We start from the raw sequence: 22675 nt of genomic DNA, 5'->3' as shown, positions 1-22675 counted from the left end.
TAACATTGTATAAACTTCAGGTGTACATCATTATACTTCTATTTCTGCATAGATTACATCATGTTCACCACCCAAATACTAATTACAACCCATCACCACACACCTGTGCTGAATTATCCCTTATGGCTGAGTAGTATTCCATTGTGTATATACACCACATCTTCTTTATCCATTCGTCCCTTGATGGGCACTTAGGTTGCTTCCAAGTCTTGGCTATTGTGAATAACGCTGCAATGAACACAGGGCTGCATGTACCTTTACAAATTGGTGTTTTCAAGTTCTTTGGATAAATACCCAACAGTGGAATAGCTGGATCATATGGTAGTTCTATCCTTGATTTTTTGAGGAATCTCCATACTGTTTTCCATAGTGGCTGCACCAGTTTGCACTCCCACCAGCAGTGTATGAGAGTTCCCTTCTCTTCCTTCTCTCCCTCTCCAAAACATGTTGTTTCGTGTCTTGTTAATTATAGCCATTCTGATGGGCGTGAGTTGATATCTCATTGTAGTTTTGATTTGCATTTCCCTGATAGTTAATGATTTTGAACATCTTTTCATGTGCCTGTTGGCCATCTGTATATCTTCTTTGGAGAAATGTCTGTTCAGGTCTTTTGCCCATTTTTTAATTGGGTTATTAGTTTTTTTGTTGTTGAGATGCATGAGTTCTTTGTATATTTTGGAGATTAAGCCCTTATCAGATGTATGGTTTGCAAATATCTTCTCCCAATTGTTAGGTTGTCTTTTTGTTTTGCTGATGGTTTCCTTTGCTGTGCAGAAGCTTTTTAGTTTGATGTAGTCCCATTTGTTTATTTTTTTCTATTTTTTCTCTTGCCTGGTCAGACATGGTGCTTGAAAATATGTTGCTAAGACCGATGTTGAAGAGTGTACTGCCTATGTTTTCTTCTAGAAGTTTCATAGTTTCAGGTCTTACATTCAAGTCTTTTATCCATTTGGAGTTAATTTTTGCGTATGGTGTAAGGCAAGGGTCTACTTTCACTTTTTTGCATGTGGCTGTCCAGTTTTCCCAACACCATTTGTTGAAGAGACTTTCTTTTCTCCATTGTATGTTCTTGGCTCCTTTGTCAAAGATTAGCTGTCCATAGATGTGTGGGTTTATTTCTGGGAATGGAATTGAAATTGAAATCTATTCCATTGATCTGTGTGTCTGTTTTTGTGCCAGTACCATGCTGTTTTGGATACTATAGCTTTGTGGTATATTTTGAAATCAGGGAGTGTGATACCTCCAGCTTTGTTCTTTTTTCTCAGGATTCCTTTACTTATTTGGGGTCTTTTGTTGTTCCAAATAAATTTTAGGATTCTTTGTTCTATTTCTGTGAAAAATGTTGTTGGAACTTTGATAGGGATTGCATTGAATCTATAGATGGCTTTAGGAAGTATGGACATCTTAACTTTGGTAATTCTTCCAATCCAAGAGCACAGAATATCTTTCCATTTCTTTATGTCTTCTTCAATTTCTTTCAACAATGTTTTATAGTTTTCCATGTACAGCTCTTTCACCTCTTTGGTTAAGTTTATTCCTAGGTATTTTATTCCTTTTGTTGCAATTGTAAATGGGTTGGTAGTCTTAATTTCTCTTTCTGCTACTACGTTGTTAGTGTATAGAAATGCAACTGATTTTTGTATGTTGATTTTGTATCCTGCAACTTTACCATATACGTATATTACTTCTAAAAGTTTTCTGGTGGATTCTTTAGGGTTTTCTATATATAAAATCATGTCATCTGCAAAGAGTGACAGTTTCACTTCTTCCTTTCCAATTTGGATCCCTTTTATTTCTTTCTCTTGCCTGATTGCTCTGACTAGGACTTCCAGTACTATGTTAAATAGGAGTGGTGACAGTGGGCATCCTTGTCTGGTTCCTGTTCTTAGAGGGATAGCTTTCAGTTTTTCACCATTGAGGATGATATTAGCTGTGGATTTCTCATATATAATCTTTATTATGTTGAGGTACTTTCCTTCTATACCCATTTTAGTCAGAGTTTTTATCATAAATGGATGCTGTATCTTGTCAAATGCTTTCTCTGCATCTATTGAGATGATATGTGATTTTTATTCTTCATTTTATTAATGTAGTGTATCACGTTGATTGATTTGCGAATGTTAAACCATCCCTGCATACCTGGAATAAATCCCACTTGATCATGGTGTATAATCTTTTTAATGTATTGTTGTATGTGATTTGCTAGTATTTTGTTGAGAATTTTTGCATCGATGTTCATCAGTGATATTGGCCTATAGTTTTTTTTTGTGTGTTGTCCTTGTCTGGTTTTGGTATCAGGGTAATGTCGGCTTCATAGAATGAGTTAGGGAGCTTCCCCCCGTCCTCAATTTTTTGGAAGAGTTTGAGAAGGATAGGTATTAAGTCTTCTTTGAATGTTTGGTAGAATTCACCAGGGAAGCCGTCTGGTCCTGGACTTTTATTTTTGGGGAGGTATTTTATTACTGTTTCAATCTCCTTACTAGTGATTGGTCTACTCAAATTCTCTACTTCTTCTTGATCCAGTTTTGGAAGGTTGTATGATTCTAAGAATTTATCCATCTCTTCCAGATTGTCGAATTGGTTGGCATATAGCTTTTCATAGTATTCTCTTATAATCTTTTGTATTTCTGAGGTGTCTGTTGTAATTTCTCCTCTTTCATTTCTGATTTTACTTATTTGTGCCTTCTTTCTTTTTTCCTTGGTGAGTCTAGCGAAAAATTTGTCAATTTTGTTTACCTTTTGAAAGAATTAGCTCTTGGTTTTATTAATTTTTTCTATTATTCTTGGTCTCTATTTCATTTATTTCTGCTCTGATTTTTATTATTTCCTTTCTTCTACTGATTTTGGGCTTTGTTTGTTCTTCTTTTTCCAGTTCCTTTAGGTGTATTGTTAGATTGTTTATTTGAGATTTTTCTTGTTTGTTGAGATAGGCCTGTATTGCTATAAACTTCCCTCTTAGAACCGCTTTTGCTGTATCCCATAAATTCTGGCATGTCGTATTTTCATTTTCATTTGTCTCCAGGTATTTTTTGATTTCTTCGTTGACCCAGTCGTTGTTCAGTAGCATTTTGTTTAATCTCCACATATTTGTGGCTTTTCTGATTTTCTTCCTATAGCTGATTTCTAGTTTCATACCGTTGTGGTCAGAAAAGATGCTTGGTATTATTTCAATCTTCTTAAATTTATGGAGACTTGTTTTGTGGCCTAATATGTGATCAATCCTGGAGAATGTTCCATGTGCATTTGAAAAGAATGTGTATTCTTCGGTTTTTGGATGGAATGCTCTGTATCTATCTACTAGGTCCATCTGTTCTAGTGTATCATTTAAGGCCAATGCTTCCTTATTGATCTTCTGTTTGGATGATCTATCCGTTGGTGTAAGTGGAGTGTTAAAGTCCCCTACTATTATTGTGTTACTGTCTATTTCTCTTTTTATGTCTGTTAATAATTGATTTATATATTTAGGTGCACCTACATTGGGTGCGTAGATATTTACAAGTGTTATATCCTTTTTTGGATTGTTCCCTTGATCATTATGTAATTCCCTTCTTTGTCTCTTTTTACAGTTTTTGTTTTAAAGTCTATTTTGTCTGATATGAGTACTGCTACCCCAGCTTTCTTTTCATTGCCATTTGTATGGAGTATCTTTTTCCATCCCTTCACTTTTAGTTTGTGAGTGTCTTTAGGTCTGAAGTGTGTCTCTTGTATGCAGCATATATATGGGTCTTGTTTTTTTATCCATTCAGCCACCCTATACCTTTTAATTGGAGCATTTAGTCCATTGACGTTTAAAGTAGCTATTGATAAGTATGTACTTACTGCCATTTTTTAACTTTTTTTTTCTCAGTGTTTTAGTAGTCCTTCTCTGTTCCTTCATTCTTCTATACAGAATTGATGGTCTCTTTAGTTTGGCCTCTGTCTGAAAGCTCTACTCTTTAACTCCCCTCCTCTCTCCTTTTATGTTTTTGATATCTTATCTGACCTCTTTTTTGTGCGTTTGTATCCATTACGTTCTTATCATGGAAATAGATAATTTTTCCAATTTGTGGTCTTCTCTTTTCCCCTTAAATCAGTCCCTTTAACATTTCTTGTAGCACTGGTTTCTTGGTGACAAACTCCTTTAACTTTTGCTTGTCTGGGAAATTTTTGATCTCTCCTTCCATTTTGAATGATAACCTTGCTGGGTAGAGTATTTTTGGCTGTAAGTTTTTTCCTCTTAGCACTTTAAATATATCATGCCATTCTCTTCTAGCCTGTAAGGTTTCTGCTGAGAAGTCAGATAGCCTTATGGGGTTTCCTTTGTATGTAACTTCACATTCTCTTGTGGCTTTTAGGATTCTCTCTTTATCTTTAATTCTGGACATTCTGATTATGATGTGTCTTGGTGTGGGCCTCTTTGGGTTTATCTTGTTTGGGGCTCTCTGTGCTTCCTGTACCTGGATGTCTGTTTCCTTCCTTAGGTTAGGGAAGTTTTCATCTATTATTTGTTTTTTTTTTTTTTTTTAAAGATTTTATTTATTTTTTTCTCCCCAAAGCCCCAGTAGATAGTTGTATGTCATAGCTGCACATCCTTTTAGTTGCTGTATGTGGGACTCGGCCTCAGGATGGACGGAGAAGTGGTGCCTCGGTGCGCGCCCGGGATCCGAACCCGGGCCACCAGCATCGGAGCGCGCGCACTTAACCACCAAGCCACGGGGCCGGCCCTCATCTATTATTTCTTGAAATAGATTCTCTGCCCCTTTGTCTCACTCTTCTCCTTCCGGGACACCTATAACACGGATGTTAGTGCACTTGATGTTGTCCCAGAGGTCCCTTAGACTGTCCTCACTCTTTTTAATTCTTTTCTCTTTTACCTGTTCACCTTGGGTAATTTCTTCTAGTCTTTCGTCCAGCTCACAGATCCGTTCTTCTGTATCCTCTACTCTGCTTTTGAGTTCCTCTAGTGAATTTTTCATTTCCAGTATTGTATTCTTCATTTCTGATTGGTTCTTTTTTTATATCTTCCATTTCTTTGTTGACATTCTCAGTGAGTTCATCTATTCTTCTCCCCACATCAGTGAGCATCCTTAACATTCTTTGTTTGAACTCTCTGTCAGGTAGGTTGCTCATTTCTGTTTCACTTAGTTCCTTTTCTGGGGTTTTGTCCTGTTCCCTTACTTGGAATGTATTCCTTTGCCTCCTCATTTTGCCTCTTTCCCTGTGCTTGTGACTACATATTAGGTAGGTCAGCTACATCTCCTGCTCTTGGATAGGTGACCTTATGTAACTGATGGCTTAGGAGGCCTGCCGTGTGCTTCCCTCAGTTCTCAATGTTCCAGGGGTGGCCCCTATTGTGGACTATGTGTGTCCTTCTGTTGTGGCCTGTTTGCTCTCCCTGTAGGCGCCCAGGGAGGCCAAGTTATGCTCCTGGCCAGCTGTTGTAATGCTCAGCTGCTTGTAGTTGTTGTGGGCCCTTCAGTCTCTGTATCAGATGTGGGGAGCCCCAGCACAGTTGGCTGCAAGTTCTAATACCACATTTGTGTTGCAGTATTTCTTTTAAGTGAATAGGCCCCCAGCGTGGCATGTTGTTAGGCTCAGGGGCTTACAATTGCTATAAGCCTCCAGCCTTTAGGTCTCTTGTCAGCTCTCTGAGGATTGCAGCTGGCACGGGAGAACCCAATTGTTTCAGGCTTTGGAAGGTGCGGCAAACCCCCTATGTGGGTCTTTGAGAAGCACAAGTCTTCTGCAGCTGACAAGCCCTGCCGCCCACACGTCCACACACACAGTGAACACAGTCCTGCCCTGTGTGCGTGCCCCGACCTCCCGAAGTGGACCCAGTCTCTCCATGGTGGGAGCCCCACACACTCCACCACTGCCCCACACTCGCCACCCGCTCCTTGTGCACACCCTGCCCCACTGAAGTGGGCTCAGTTGCCAGGCTGCAGAGAATCCAGTCACCAATCTATGCAGGCCCACAAGTTGCCTGAGGGCTTGTTGTTGGGTGGGGCCCGTCTCTAGGGTGGACTGCCCGCCCTGGCTGAGTTGGATTAAATCGGTGCTCTAGTGGGTGGGGCAGACCCTGGGCTAGCAGGCCCCAGGGAGAACTCCAATGGCGTCTGTGTCAGCACACCCACACCAGGCCACAACAATGGCCACCGCCAATGTCCCAGTCCCTGGAGAGGTCTCACTTCTCACTGAGATGCACTCAGGGTCTATCAGGTGAGTCTCTTTTCACCAAAGCACTGTGCACCTTTTTTTCTGGTGATTTTAGGTTGCTTTCTGAAACGGGTGAGTTTGCGCATGGGCGCTTTAAGAGCCGGTTTTAATTTCTTTGTGAACCAGCTTTTCTGGGGGTGCTCCCCAATGTTTTAGTAGCAGGCAAAGTCAGATATTATGCCACTCGTCTCGATTGTGCTGGGTCCACAACATGCCCACAGCGGGGGCGCCCCCTGGCTCAGGGCCCCGTGCCTCCAGGGAGGGCTGCGTACCTGTGAGCTGCCCCCCGGGCGGCCGTGAGGCGCTGCGGCTTGTGAAGGCTGCGTTTTTTCTCTCCAGAAGGGGGTCTCTGCCTCTTCCACCTCAGTTAGGATTGTCCGTTGTTGCAGGAGTTCCTCTCATCCAGTTTTCAGTTCTCTCTCAGGGGCAATTTTTCCACGAGTAGTTGTAAATTGGCTGTGTCCCCGGGAGGAGGTGAGCCCAGAGTCTGCCTACGTCACCATCTTGACTTCTCCCTCTAAACATTGTTAAAAAGACTAAAAATTAGAAGAAAATTCAAAAGGAAAAAAACGTACATAATGTTGTTGTTTTCCTTAGTGCCATCGAGTTGATTCCAACTCCTAATGACTCTGTGTACAGCAGAGCGGAACCCTGCCTGGTCTTTTTGCACCATCCTCTCACTTTTTGGCAATATATCAGACAATGCTCTGCTGCTATTCACAGGATTTTCATGGCCAATTTTTTCAGAACTTGGTGGCCAGGTCCTTCTTCCTGCCCTGTCTTAGTCTGGACGCTCTGTTGAAATCTGTCCACCATGGGTGACCCTGCTGGTATTTGAAATCCCAGTGGCATAGCTTTTAGCATCACAACAACACTCAGCTGCCACAGTATGACAAGCAACAGATGGCAGGTGGTGTAGTTCCCTGACTGGGAAACGAACCCAGGTCCAGTGGTGAAAGAAAAGAATCTTAGCCACTAGACAATCAGGCTGGCATATATAATGTTACTGTCAGACGTAACTATTGTTATTTTGGAATAGTGTCTTTAAATCTTTTAACTGGGCATAGATATTTTTACATATTTTTTCTTTTTTGAGATAATTATGTCCATATAATTTTGCATAATGCTTTTAAATTAACCTCATTATAAAATAATTTTAAAGTGTTGATTTTGCATCATCTGCAATTTTAATAAAATTAGTTCATTACTTGACGTTGATGTTATTACTTTGCCTTGGAATATAGAAATCTATGAAACTATGGAACTATAATCCTAATTTATAATCACTACAGATCTAGAATAAAGTCTTAATTTTTTTTTTTGTGAGGAAGATTAGCCCTGTTGGAAGGTTAGCCCTGAGCTAACATCTGTTGCTAATCCTCCTCTTTTTTTTTTTGTAAGGAAGATCAGCCCTGAGCTAACATCCATGCTAATCCTCCTCTTTTTGCTGAGGAAGACCGGCTCTGAGCTAACGTCTATTGTCAATCCTCCTCCTTTTTTTTCCCCAAAGCCCCAGTAGATAGTTGTATTCATAGTTGCACATACTTCTAGTTGCTCTATGTGGGACGCGGCCTCAGCATGGCTGGAGAAGCAGTGCGTCGGTGGGTGGCCGGAATCCGAACCCGGGCTACCAGTAGTGGAGTGCGCGCACTTAACCGCTAAGCCACAGGGCCGGCCCATAATCCTCCTCTTTTTGCTTGAGGAAGATTGGCCCTGGGCGAACATCTGTGCCCATCTTCCTTCACTTTACATGTGGGACGCTGCCACAGCATGGCTTGATAAGTGGTGCATAGATCCACGCCCGGGATCTGAACCCACGAACCCCGGGCCGCCGAAGCAGAGCATGTGAACCCAACCACTATGCCACCGGGCCAGCCCCATAAAGTCTTGATTTTTATAGTCTTATTATATATTTGGTATTGTCAGGTTTAAAAAATATAAGTAATCTCATTTAATCCTCTAAATTACCCTGAATGGTATACTAAAAAAGTAGCATTAGCTTTATTTGGGGTGGGGTGGGGAGAAGTAAGGTAGAATACCCATACTATAGAAAGAGACCTGACCACCCAAAACTAATCAACTCTGTGACTGCGATGATTACTTTTCTGTGTCAACTTTGCTAGAGTATGATGCCCACTTGTTTGGTCAAATAGCAGTCTAAATGTTGCTGTAAAGTATTTTGTAGATGCAATTAACATTTATAAACAGATTTTAAGTAAAGTAGATTAGCTTCCATGATATGGATGGGCCTCATCCAATCAGTCGAAGAGCTGATTTAAGAGCAAAAACTGAGGTTTCCTGAAGAAGGAGGAATTCTGCCTCAAGACTGCAACATAAAAATTCTGCCTGAGTTTTTAACCGTTTGACTCAAGCCTGCTGGCCTACCCTACAGATTTTGTACTTGCCATTCCCTACGAGCCAATTTCTCAAAATAAATCTCTCTCTCTCTATATATGTATACCCTACCTATTCTGTTTCTCTGCAGAGCCCTAACTAATACAGTAATATTGGCCAAGTGACCCTGAGTTTTAATTTCTTCAACTGAAGTTTAGGAGATGGAATAAGATTGGTGATTCTTAAATTATAATCTGTGGATCAATGTTCATTTTGGTAAAGTTCTGCCCAGTCTGTGATAAAAAGAGAAAACAAGTTGGTAAGTTTTTTCAGATAAACAAATTTACTCTAATATATTTTTCTGTCTTTTTTTCCCTGAAGATTATAGTCTTCTACTTTCTTTTGGACTGAAAATACCCTTTCTTTTATGAAATGATGCTGATGGTTGTCATTAGGTGTTTGTCTGTCTTATTTTATAATATACTAGGCAAAATACAAAGTTGGCATCTTTAAGTCAGTTACCAAAATTTGGGAAATTTTTACTAGTTCACCTAATTGAAAAATCTTGGAGCCACTGCCTTAGATAATCGCTTCCAACTCTAAAATCTAAAGCTCTAAGATAAAATATTAGGGATTCAGAGAAGTAAAATACCCACCTAGTTAGAGAGTCAGAAACAAACAAACAAAAAAAGTGAAAAGAAAACACAAAACAATATGAAGACAAAGAAATAAATTATTTGTGGATTTTTAGTTATTTTGGATTATTAATGCCACTTGGTATTCTGTAAAGATGATGGAGGCCAGTTGACTACGAGTTCATATAATATAGCTTCCCTGTTCTGCTGGTGAACTTTCAGCTTCAATTTCTGGTAGAAATTAACATTAAACATGACCTTAGTTGAGCCTTCCAATTTCTTTCATGGTTAGAAGAGATTACGTAAACTAGCTTCACTAATCTCAATTTTTCAATTTTAATCTGATGGGGAAGGGTAACTGGAAAGGCAAACCCTATGGAAGGAGAGAGGGGACATTTCCTTTTCCTTGTCCTTTTGAGGAGCTTAATGTCCTCATATGTGGACAGCGAACAGCTATAGAAAGCTGGCTGTAAAAGTCAGCCTTACAGCTCAGTAGGTAGTAAAAACCAATCAGTAGTCCTTTGAGAGATGACTCTTCAGTGGGTGTAGGGGTGAAATCACAACTATCGTGACTTGCTTGCAGGCAAATAATGGGTAAGCTTAAGGAGTTGTGAAACCAGGATTCAAATCAGGGCTTCAGTGGCTGCATTTGGGTAGATCAGTCACTCACCTGTCATAAGTCCTTATGGATTATCCCCATTCAGGGAGAATTCAAATTAATTCACTTGGATATAATTTTCTTGAGGAGAATCATGAAAAGCTTTCCCCTCTTGTCATACATTACAGAGAAGATTTATAAACCGTAAGTTCAGCGTAAGATATTTTTCCAAATGAAAATGTCTACTTTTAACTACAGTGTTATATTTTTAGAGTTTCCGAATATTCCCCACTAATTGCATTTGTGCTGACTTCACTTTTGTTGATCTGATTCAATTCCATATAAAAGGTGTGGCTTATCATTATACATCTAGATATATATATTGGCAAAATATAGTTGATCTTTGTTTAAAAGTTCCAAGTTTCTTTTTCTCATTCAGCAGGACCATCTCATCTTCTTACACAGCTTCTCTTTTTGCATGCAATATAAATAGGTTTTGATTTTCTACTTTCCCTCTCTCTCTTTTTTAAAAATATGGGTAACAGAAGATTTGTATTTAATTCTTTCCTGTCCTCATTCCCTTACCCTGTCCAGGGTTTCCATTTATATTGTTGTTCACAAGCATTGAGCATACTTCACTGCAGGGCCTAAATGTATTCACTACTCAGCAATAGAAAAGACTTGTCTCCCCACCTGGACTGTAGAATCAATGGCTCTGGCTAAATGATGTCTTTGTCTGAATCTTGCTTTTTAGTGTGTATCTCTGTTACACTTCCAGGAACTCTGGCTAACTTGCAGAGCACCTTTGCCCAAGGACAAACAAAGTTGGCGGGAGGGAAACCAGGAGAAGTGATATCAAAGTGAGTCACGTCTGGTGCTCCAGTGGCTGTGGCATTCATGCTGTAGATTCCCAGAATGGGTCAGTTTTATCCGCATTTAAGAGAATAAAGAAACGTTGTAAGACTTCCAGAACCTGGCCAAAAATCTATTTCAATCTGCTTTGTTTATGGCAAAGGGGTATTCAAGAAACAGGCAAGACAAGAAAGTGGTGAAGCAATCAGCTATAAATAGTAGAGCCTGTGTTTGTTCCAAGACAGTGTGTTCTGCAAAACACTGTGAATATTTGGATTCTTGCAAAGAACTGTGTCTAGTTTAACTTAAATTTGCAAGTGCAGATGAGGAAAGAAAAAATGTATACCCAAGAGAACACAGCGCAATATACTGGTGTTTAGTGTTCTGTTCTGTTCTGTTTTGTTTTTGTTCTAGTCACAGGATGGAAATTTCCGTTTTGCCTAGATTGTCTGCTCTTGCAGGGCTGCTCCACAGACTCCGCTAACATCTATTACTTACGGAGCATCTGCCATGTGCCACACACTGAGGCATGAGCATCGTAAATACGAAAGAAGCATATTCCTGTCTGTAGCCTAGCAAAGGAGAAAAACAAGAGAACTGAGAATTATAAATTACAGTCCAGTGTGATGAGTCCTACATAGAGCGTGATTTGGGAAGAAAGATGAGGACTTAGGGTAACTGACTCACCCCGATTTGCCTGGCAGTTTTCTGGTTTTAGTACTGAAAGTCCTGTGTCCTGGGAACCCCCTTCAGTCCCTGCCAAACCCAGACAGTTGGTCACCTTAGCGAGGTACCCAGTTGAGGGTAATTGGGGGTAGTAGTAGGGGGCAATCGTATGTAAGGAAAATTCCCAGAGGAGAGAAAATGTTTAAGCTGTGTCTAGAAAGGCTGAGGTGGAAAAAAGTAAGTGTGATAGGCTGAGTAATGGCCCCAAAGATATCCAGGTCCTAAAAATTGGAACCTGCGAGTGTTACCTTATATGGCAGAAGGAGTTTTGCAGATGGGATTAAATTAAGACTCTTGAGATGGAGAGAGTATCCCAGATGATCTGGGTGGGCCCTAAGTGTAATCCAAAATGTCCTTATAAAAGGGAGGCAGAGGGAGATTTGGCAACAGAAGAGATGTGACAATGAAAGTAAGAGGTCTGAGTAATGTGCAAGGAAGGGGCCACCAGCCGAGGAACGCACAAGGTCTCCAGAAGCTGGAAAAGGAATGGAAATGGATTCTTCCCTAGAGCCTCCAGAAGGAACCAGCCCTGCTGACGCCTTCACTTTAGCCCAGTGAAACTGATTTCCAGTTTCTGGTCTCCAGATTGTAAGAGAAAAAATTAGTGCTATTTTAACCCATAGGAATAGGTAATCAATACGGTGGAAATGCAGAGAAGGGCATTCTAGTCAAGGGAATAGCATGACGAAGGCTGTGGAGAGCAAAGACTGCTCAGGATGCTGCAAGTTTGGCCCCTGTGCGGCAGTTTGGTGGTAAAGCTGTCTTGGGAACACAGTAGGAGAGGAAGCTCCAGGGGTAGGCAGGGGCTGGGTCCCCAACGACCTTTTAACTCCCATTAAGGAGTTTTTCCTCCATCTTGAAGACAATGAAAATACATTCAATGATTTAAACCAAGGCCATAATGAGATCATATTTGCATTTTAGATGTGTCTTTTTGATAGCAGGATGGCAAGGCGATTATTGATAGAAGGAAGAAGATCCAAAAAAGCAGGGAATCCATTTAGAATGATCATATTGTCCAGGCAACAAAAAGATCATATTGTCTTGATTGCCAAGGGGATGGAAAGCTGGGGGCAGTTTCTAGAGATTCTTAGAAGGTGGACTATACAGGACTTGGTGACCACCTAGTAAAGCAGAGGAAAGGCTGAAGTTTTCATCTGGGTCTGTGGAGGACCGGGCTGTCACGGCCGAGATGGGGAATACAAGAGTAGTGTGTGGACAGACTGTGGGTGGGAGTGATGGGTTAGATCTTAGACGCGCTGAAGTTGAGGAGCCAGTGATATACGCAAGAAAATTTTAAGGGGATGGTTCAATCAAGAATTTCAAAAAAAGGCTTTGAAAAAGGAAGTTTCTCTTTGGGGCATGAGGGCAGTTAGGGAAGTAGAAAGGGACCAAAGATGAGGTCGCTGGTAATGCAGACTTCTCCTCGTGCGTGGCTTTTCTTTCTCAGTATGTCCAGTTTACTTCTTGAGCATCACTGTCCAGTGCATGACTCGTTGTGGTTCAGATAAAAACCTCCATGGAGCTGTTCCATTTGGTCTCGTATCTCTCACCTTGCTACTCTCTAGTCTGTCCTCATGCACCATTCCTTAGCTCTGATCATGCTGCGCTTCTGCTCAGACTTCTCCTATAGCTTCTCCTTGTGACTTTCCCATTCAGGCTCCAACCTAACTTTCAGCCTGGTCACCCCTACACCACCCTCTATAGCAGCAGATAAAAATTATTAAAATAAATTATTGTTTAAAATGCTAACACCTGGGGCTGGCCCCGTGACGTATCAGTTAAATGCACTGGCTCCGCTGCTGGTGGCCCAGTTCGGATCCCAGGCGTGCACTGATGCACCGCTTGTCAGGTTATGCTGTGGCGGCGTCCCATATAAAGTGGAGGAAGATGGGCATGGATGTTAGCCCAGGGCCAGTCTTCCTCAGCAAAAAGAGGAGGATTGGCATGGATGTTAGCTCAGGGCTGATCATCCTCACACACACATACACAAAAATAAAAATAAAATGCTAACACCAAATAAAAATAAAGAAAATAATGATAAGATTTAAAAGTAGATATTTGATCTTCAAAAAATATTACTATCTTTAACAATACAGTCCATTAATTGTACTAATGTTGAGTTACGTGGGTAAAGCTCTTTTGACCTTACGCTAGTGGGGAAATGGTGAGGCTCTAGTTATATGCTAACTCCAAAGAGAAGTTAACTCTATTTCTTGTTTGATAACTTTAAAGACAGCTTTGTGAATAACCTTTGTGTGTATGAGTGTGTATGCCGGTGTGTTCTTGAAGGTGTTTCAATTGATAGCAGATCTAGTGTTCGTTTTAAAGAAAGCGTTCTGGTTTGTCTTTGTCTTCTATAGTTCCTTATGTAGAGATGGCAATTCTGATGCATAATTACTTACACAAATTTAAATACTACCACATTTACATTCTGGTTCTTGCAATAGAGTAAAATCATCTTGCAATAGAGGCTCCGCTTTGTCCGTTGTCATTTTCTTTGTGCTCTTGAGGGTTATGGAGAAATGGAAATGCTTTCAAAATGAGTGCATCTTAGTTCAATTCAAAATTTTAATACCATCTATAATCATTTGGGTATATCTCAAGAAAGGAAAGAGTAAGATTTAAATTAAAAAAATCTAAGATACAGTATGACATCACAAAAATACTACTATTTCAATACCTAAAAACAGCATGGAGTACATAAAACAGGTATTTTTTTTTTTTTGGTGGGGAAGATTGGCCCTGAGCTAACATGTATCTAGTCTTCCTCTATTTTGTACGTGGGACACCTCCACAGCATGGCTTAATGAGTGGTGTAGGTCCTCACCGAGGATCCAAATCTGCGAACCCGGGCCACCAAAGTGGAGCTTCCCGAATTTAACCACTATGCCACTGGGCTGGCCCCTAAAACAGGTATTTTAATCACCATTCTTTCTTTCTCTTTTTTTTTTGTGAGGAAGATTAGCCCTGAGCTAACATCTGTTGCCAATCTTCCTGTTTTTGTTGAGGAAGATTGGCCCTGGGCTAACATCTGTGCCCATCTTCCTCTACTTTATATGGGATGCCACCAAAGCATGGCTTGATAAGCGGTGCGTCAGTCCAAACCTGCAAACCTTGGGCCACTGAAGTGGAGCACGTGAACTTAACCACTACACCACGGGGCCAGCCCCTATTATTTCATTTTTGACTGTTGGAAATACATTTCTATTTCAAAGTTCTACTCCCTTTTTCTCCACTGGAATCAATCTTTGCCTCCTCTGTTTTTAAAAAGTATCTTGTGTTATGAGTATTTTAATATTTATCTTATTTCTTCTTTTAGGGAGATAAACTCCTTAAAGGCAAGACTACATCATATTCAACTTTGCATCCTCACATGCCTAGTACAGTAGCTACCCATGGCTGCACTTGATAAATATTTGTTGAACTCTACTATTTATTATTATTCTTCCTCATAGTAGAGTTGACTTCACATTTCTCAATGCCTTACTGTGTCTTTCTCATCATATCTAGATGTTGAAGCCACTTGGGTATAAAGGCATAAGGTCATGATAAGAATAAAAATCTAGTTCTGTGCCATACTGATGTTCCTTTATGAATTTTCTACTCTTGTTAGGTTCTTTTGGAAGTGATGGAAAGTTCCACAAACATTTTTTGAACTTTGACCTAAGAATTCATATTTAATCTCTTTAGGACTCTTCTTCATGAACAATGGAAAAAAAGTATAGTTGTAGAAAAGATAATGCATAGCCTCCCTTAATTTATAGATTGACTTTAAAAATTCCTTAAAACTTTCTGTAAAAAAAAAAGTGATTTACACATTTTGCTTGGGGGCTGTTGTTGATTGAATTGTTATATTGAAATCCTAACCTCCAGTGCCTCACAATGTGGCCTTATTTAGAGATAGGGTCTTTACAGAGGTAATCAAGTTAAAAGGAGGTCATTAGAGTGGACTCTAAACCAATATGGCTAATGTCCTTATAAAAACGGGAAATTTGGAGCCAGCCCTGATGGCCTAGTGGTTAAAGTTTTGTGCTCTCAACACTTTGGCAGCCCAGGTTCAGTTCCTGGTCATGGAACCACACCATTTGTCTGTCAGTAGCCATGCCATGGCGGTGGCTCACATAGAAGAACTAGAAGGACTTACAGCTAGAATATACAACTATGTACCGGGGCTTTGGGGAGGAAAAAAAAATAAAAAGGGGAAATTTGGATACAGAGACAAACCCACATAGAGGGAAGATGTTCATGTGAAGATGGAGGATGGGAACGATGCATCTCTAAGCCAAGGAACACCAAAGATTGCCAACAAACCATCAGAATCTAGGAAGAGGCAGAGAAGGATCCTTTTCTACAGACTTCAGAGGGAAGAAAGCCCTGACAATACCTTCATTTTGGACTTCTTGTTTCCAAAACTGTGAGACAATAAATTTCTGTTTTTCTGAGTCACCCAGTTTGTGGTTCTTTGTTATGGCAGCCCTAGGAAACCAATACAGAGGCTTATAGAATGTGTACCTCATTCTACCAAATCTTTTTTGACTTGAAATATTTCAGAATAAAGGTATATGTTAACAGTTCCACATTTAAAGAAAGAAAGATTTAAATGTTTCTAGTTTGGACAGAAAAAGGGTCAGTTTGACTCTTAAAAGAACAAAGATTCAAAAATAGTGAAAACTTCTACTAAACAAAACTAGCAGTCATGCTAGCAGAACCTATCATTATTGGATTCTACCTATGAGAAAATTTCTAGATGTGCTTGGCAGCTGTTAGATGGCACCTCAGAAAAAGAAATGGGATATTTTCTACATAAGGTACAGAGATTAACAATCTTAATAATCACTTAAACCAAGAGTACCTATGGTTATTTGTGTGAAAAATAGATTTCTCTGTGCTTCTGCCTCAATATATGCTTCAAACTTGCAACTAGTTATTTAATATGTCTTTCCTGCAACATGGAAGGTGCCAAGAGGCCAAGGGTCATATCTGACTTGTTGCCGGCTGAATCGCAGAGCCAATGAATGTACTAGGCATCCAGTGATTGTGGGAGGAAGGGATAGAGGCAAGGAGCAAGCTGCGAGAGAGAGGAGAGAAGAATCAAATGACAATTTCCTTGTCATTCTGCCACAATATATGGGCAGCATTTTAATTTTAATTCCTTTTAAAAATAATATTGAGTCACATTTAAATGTTCTTTTACTTTTGGGAAATGAAGATTTTTTATTTTGTCAGCATGGGGTTGTAAGCCTGTGATGTGATTTCTTCATTAGAGTATTAGTTATTCATGATATTTGTCTTTTTATTTCTTCTTTTTTTTTTTTTTTTTTTTGCTGAGGAAGATTCTCCCTGAGCTAACATCCACGCCAATCTTCCTCTATTTTTAAGTATGTGGGCCACCGGCACAACATGGCTGCTAAAAGAGTGGTGTAGGTCTGCGCCCAGGAACTGAACCTGGGCTGCCAAAGCAGAGTGCGCTGAACTTAACCCCTAGGCCACCAGAGCTGGCCCTTTATTTCATTTTCTGAATGTTGTGTCCCTATCCTTATTCTCTCTCCTGGCCAGCTATCTTGTAATGTCACCACAAAAGAGATATGATGGAAAAATAATTGTAAACAAAAATAATTGCAGACAAATCCTTTGTGGGTTAGTAGGCTTTTTGTCATATTTAAGGAACATGTCACAGCAATATATTTCAATTGTGGAATCAGGAAATTTATTTGCCTTCTGCTACTGACATGCTTTGACAATGAATAAAGCTCTTCTGCAGTTTTTTCTTTGGAATCAAAACTTCCCTATAACAATTTTGCACTGATTACTTGATAATTATTCTTAAATGTAATGGACATCTGGGAATAAAAGTTTCTGTCTGATTGTGAAGTGCTATATATTGCTTACAATTTCTGTATAAACACTTATTCATAAGGTTGTTTCTTCTTGTCATTAAAAAAATAAGCAGGTTTCAACATTCTCCACTGGAGACTATGACTTTAAGATAACAAAGGACCACATATTTTATGATTACATTTATGTGAAATGTCCAGATAGTGCAAGTTCGTAGAGACAGAGAGCAGATTAGTTGTTGCCGGGGCCTGAAGGGAAGGGAAATGGGGAATGATTGTTAATGGGTTCAGAGTTTCTTTTTGGGGTGATGAAAATGTTGTAAAATTAGATAGTGGTGATGGTTGTACAACTCTGTGAATATGCTAGAAACTACTGAATTTTACACTTTTAGGGAATTTTATGGTATATGAATTATATCTCAATGAAAATGTATTTTAAAAAGCCCCCCATATAGATTTTTAAAATTAGTATTTTTCTCCTTTAGAATGAGTCTTCATTGGAGATGATTCATTCATTTAAATTAGGCTAACAGTGCTTAAAATAGGATTAAACTCCCCCTTCTCAATTGCACTCAGAGCTGTTTTTCACTCTTTGAACTTGTTATTTGATGGCAAATTTTCATACATCTGGGGATGAATTTAATATTAAAAGCAACTAAAAGTCAGTGCAACCAAATAGAATTAATGAAGTATAACTATAAAATGACACTTTCTTTTGTGCTTATAAAATAGCTCTGAATGTTACTTCCAAAAGTTATTTCAGAAATGGTTGGAACAAGGTCAGCATTTTTGGATTAAATATAAAGTCACCCACGGTGACCTTCTGGAAACAAAACATTTACTTTCACTTACATCTTGATGTATTAATGAAAAAATAATCATATTACTTTATAGTTCTACCTCTTGTTCATGATAAATGATGTGACAGCCAAGGAACATAATTAGACAAATGTGTCCCAGTGAAAAGAGTAAAGGTGCCCTTCACCTCTGGGCCTACCGGGTGCAACAAATTCCCTTCATTTCTCCTAGGAGCAGAAGCAGTGGTTTGGGATAAGGATGATCAGAGTCTTAGAAAAGCAGGCATATGTGTGCATGTGGTTTCCCCCGTTGAAGTTGAGTGAGCTCACCAAGAAGAAAAGGAGGTGACTCAGTGCCCTTGACACTGTAGTCTCTAGCCCCAGGTCCTGCCCTGGGGGCTTCCAGAGACTTCAAAGAACCCGAGGCACCTGTGCCGACTCATCCTCAGCAGTTTGCTCTCATAGACTGGGTAAGGGACAGAGTGCCCACTGCCACACCAGAACACCACTTGAATTCCTGCCCTGTGCGAAAGCAGATCTGAGTACGGATGGTCCTCGACTTGCTATGGTTTGACTTATGATGATGTGACCTACGATTTTTTGACTTTACTATGGTGTGAAAGCAATATGCATTCAGTAGAACCAATACTTTGAATTTTGAATGTTGATCTTTCCTGGCCTAGCAATATGTGGTGTGAACCTCTCTCGTGATGCTGGGCGGCAGCAGCCGTGCATATCTCCCAGTCAGCCCAGCGATCACGAGGGTAAACAGCCGATACGCTTGCAACCATTCTCTACCCAGACGACCACGCTATTTTTCTCTTTCAGCACGGTATTCAATAAATTACATGAGATATTCAACACTTTTTTATAAAATAGGCTTTGTCTTAGATGATTTTTCCCCACTGTAGACTAATGTAAGTGTTCTGAGCACGTTTAAAGTAGGCTAGACTAAGCTATGATGTTCAGTAGGTTAGGTGTATTAAATGCATTTTCGACTTATGATGTTTTCAACTTACAATGGCTTTATTGGGATGTAACCCCATCATAAGTCAAGGAAGATCTGTACCTCACAGCTCATAGGCCTAGTGCAATGTAAAGTAGTTGGATCTGTTTATGTAACCTTATTGAAGCTGTCACATGTGGTCCAGTGTCAGTGGTGTTCTGTTCAAGGAACACAGTTCTGACCCAAACGTTTTTAAAAGGTATTCAGTTTATATCTTGAAAAGCATTAAAGTGCATACATTTATGGCCCTTTCAGAATATTTTGTGGAACCCTATTCTTTCACATCTCATACTCTTTGACACTGTAGATTCTCATTTGCCAACTTCAATTCCCCCTCTTGCTAGGTCTTTCCCTTTCTCTTGCCTCATGGATTCTGTAGTATTCTGTTAGTATTGTAGTATTTTCCAATTCTGCATTCCAAAAGACTAGAAAAGAGTTTGGCAGAGACAGACTGACTTCAGAGGAAGTGGATAGAAATTGGCCTGATAAATTAGGAGTCAACTGGCATGGCGAGGAGAGGAGAATCTGAATATTCCCTTATCAATATTTTTTATCATGTTTAGTTTATAATTCTAATATCTCCCACCACAGATTCTAGTGTCTGTGCTGCTTTCCCTGTGTTGTTTGATATGTTCTATACATTTCCCACAGTATCCTAGCCACTTAACCATCGCCAAAGTATTTTTTGGTTGTGGTTGTTGTTTAGATCACACCTTTTTACTTCTCTCATGTCTCTGACTCCTCTCTATTTCGCTGCATTATCTTCATCTTGCATCATAATTTAGTGTATCTCCTCAGATTCAAGCCATGTATCCTTTGCCCCCATCCTGCATTTACTAAATGCTTGGACAGGGACTAATAGGTAAGACAAGGACAGAGCAGAGGCAGGGATACAATAAGGGAGAACGCACCAGTTCAGGCAGGAAGGGTCAGCATGCAAGGCAGGACAGATGTAGATGCAGAGAGCAGGAGGCAGAGATGGAGGGTTTGCCTCTGGGGAAGATCATTTAAAGTCTGTGCCAGTCTCCCAGAACAATTCACAGAGAAGGGCTCTAAAAAGGACTTGAAGAAGGGAAGCATCAGTGGAATAGTCCCACAGCCTTTCAAGAGGACTGCTTTGAAAGTGGCAAAACCATCTGAAGTTTTGCATTATGCTGTGTTTAGGAGAGAATCACTTCCAAGTCTTCATAGCCATGTCTCCTATGTCCTGTGCCATTGTCCTTCAGATCTGAAATAAAGGTTGACATTCATCACTAGTTATACAGATGTGGCCATCTTTCTTTTCCTTCCTTCCTTCTTTTTTTTTTTTTTAAACATAGGGCACCTGAAAGACTAGACAAGGGACTAAGGCACTAATACATTTCCAGAATGTACGTTGGTTGGTAACTATCTAGGAAACTTAAATGCTCTGCCATTTTACTTTCTCATGTAGGCCACTGAGAGCTGTTCCTAGCCCTAGTAAAAAAAATATGGGGATCCTCTAGCAAGAATCAAGGGGCCAAAGTATGCAACAGAAGAGCTTTCAGAGATGATGTTCTCAGGAACCTGAACAAGCCAGCCCTCATCTCTCCGCCCAGCATTTCACTGCTTCTCTGACATGACAAGCCCATTTCTTGCTCTTTGCTTTCCCATCTGAAGCAAATGTATTTCAACCTTCCTTCACCCACCCAAATCCTTGCATTCTTTAAGGTCCAGATCAAGTCCACACTCTCCCAAGACTCTCTTGGCCCTAGCTCATATTAATATTTACGTTCTTTGAACTCCAATTGAAGATTTTGGTTTTTGCATCATTTGGAACTTACTTGTCCTGTAATCATGCCATGTGTGTTAGTTTTATCTCTGCAAACATACAACAAAGCTTTCTGAAGACTGAAATTATGCATTTCTTTGTATTTTCTATCCATTTAAATGTACACAATGCATAAGGAATTTTCAGTAAATATTAACGAAGTATAGTTAATCAACAAGTAAATACCCAAAAACTCAGGATAAAATATTGTTCTTTGGTAATAAAGAGTTGATAAAGGCCAAAGTCTTGGGAGAGCTCTTCAAGATCTGGACTGGAGAAAGTTAAATATTTCCTGGAATTCATGCAATGTATACCTAGGTCAGGAAATATCAATTACAGTTATTTTTTAGAAAGATTTTTTCCACACAAGCTACATGCTGAAAGATTGTTATACCAAATTATTGGTTAATCTATGTTTCAACAAGGAAACAAATTTAATACCTGCAGAAAATTGACATGGTTGACTTTCCATAATTTGACTGAATTTTTCTTACATTAGTGACAACTTCTGCCTAGATCTTAGATCCAACCATAGTTAGAGTTTCTTAAGCTAAGACATTACATTTACTCATAAGAATGATCAAATGGAACATTAATCAACTTAATGGGTGCTGTGTGAAATAAAATACAAAACAAGCCAAGATCTAGAATACAACAGTAACCACAACAGGGCAAGGAGGCAACAAACCTAAAGGTTGAGTTAATTCCAAAATTAAATACATATATAAAGACTGCATAGTTTGAATAAATGAAAGGTTGAAAATGGTTTCTTAATCATTGGTTAAAAACATATCTGCGTGGCCGAGCAGGCAAAAAGGTTTGCTCTGTTTTCTCTTTCTTTAGATGTTAAAGCCCAGGGCTGAGAGGGGAACCTCTGCAGCACCGTGTTCATTTTTGTTTCGGTAGGTGGAGTTCACTAACCAAAATGACAACAGACACACGGAAATGGGGACTTACTCTATGGCATCTGTTCAAACCTCTTAAAACCAGGGATGTTTTCCTGTCTGATGTATAAGCCACCCAAGCACAAATTAAAAGCAGATGCTCCATGGTTCTCTGAGGATATTTATAGCTCAGAGTCTATACTTCCCGATCATCTCTACAGCAAAACATTCTGAAGAGGTACTGAACATTTTGCAATAATGAATGCCCCCTTCTAGCAGATTTCAACTTCTCTGTTTTGAAATTAGACTACACATTTTCTTTCCTCAGTGGAAAAAATATCTTTGCAAAAGGAACTTGAGGTATTTTCCGTACTAAATATGTCCTAATTACACACTCACAGGAATGGACATGTTAACCAAAAACAAGAAGGACGATTTTAGGTTTATGTACTGAACTCCCTCCATTGGTAAATTCGTGCATTTCAGTGTAGTCTGTTCTTCAGAACAATAGGTTGAGATATGAAGCACAGCAACATTCATGAAAAAGAATGCAAAACATTAGGGGTTCAATTGAAGGACATAAATATGCCATTTGGATTTATAAATTTATTCTACCAATATTTGTTATGTACAATGTACACAGAGCAGGTATTATGGGGATTCAACAAAGAAGCAGAATTGTTGCTCTTTGGCTTCATTGAACTTGACGTAGCTGGGGAGAGAGTGCTTCAGCACATGAAAATGGAAGTTGACAATACACAATAATACAACAGGTGTTACCTATATGTATACAGAAAATGGTAACTCGGGAGAGAGATTTAAATTTAGCTTGAAATAGTCATTCTTTAAAATTAAACACATTAAGGGTAGTCTCAACAAGTCTCAATATTCCAATGAATTATGGAATATTGGACAACGGGAATGGATTAATTTACATAGAATATGTCCGTATCCTAGAAGGGATAGAGCCTTGGACTAGGAGTAGTGAATGCAGGAAGAATGAGATCCCACAGAGAGGTGAT

At 39.6% G+C, this 22675-nt stretch overlaps 1 long non-coding RNA gene across 3 annotated transcripts in view; it reads left to right on the top strand.

Annotated features, from left to right (window-relative positions):
- Positions 1 to 6029: 6029 nt before the first annotated feature.
- The window catches only part of LOC131409773 (uncharacterized), a 112759-nt gene continuing 96113 nt past the window's right edge, over positions 6030 to 22675 (top strand). For all 3 annotated transcript variants that reach the window (XR_009221005.1, XR_009221007.1, XR_009221006.1), the window contains exons 1-2: positions 6030 to 6198; positions 8681 to 8848. This is a non-coding gene — a long non-coding RNA (uncharacterized LOC131409773). The remainder of the gene's footprint in view (positions 6199 to 8680; positions 8849 to 22675) is intronic.

Source organism: Diceros bicornis, chromosome 8, assembly GCF_020826845.1.
Source record: "Diceros bicornis minor isolate mBicDic1 chromosome 8, mDicBic1.mat.cur, whole genome shotgun sequence".
NCBI classification, from domain to species: Eukaryota; Metazoa; Chordata; class Mammalia; order Perissodactyla; family Rhinocerotidae; genus Diceros; species Diceros bicornis.
The sequence above is the reverse complement of the archived record's forward strand: the minus strand, read 5'-3'. Positions and strand labels throughout refer to the sequence as shown.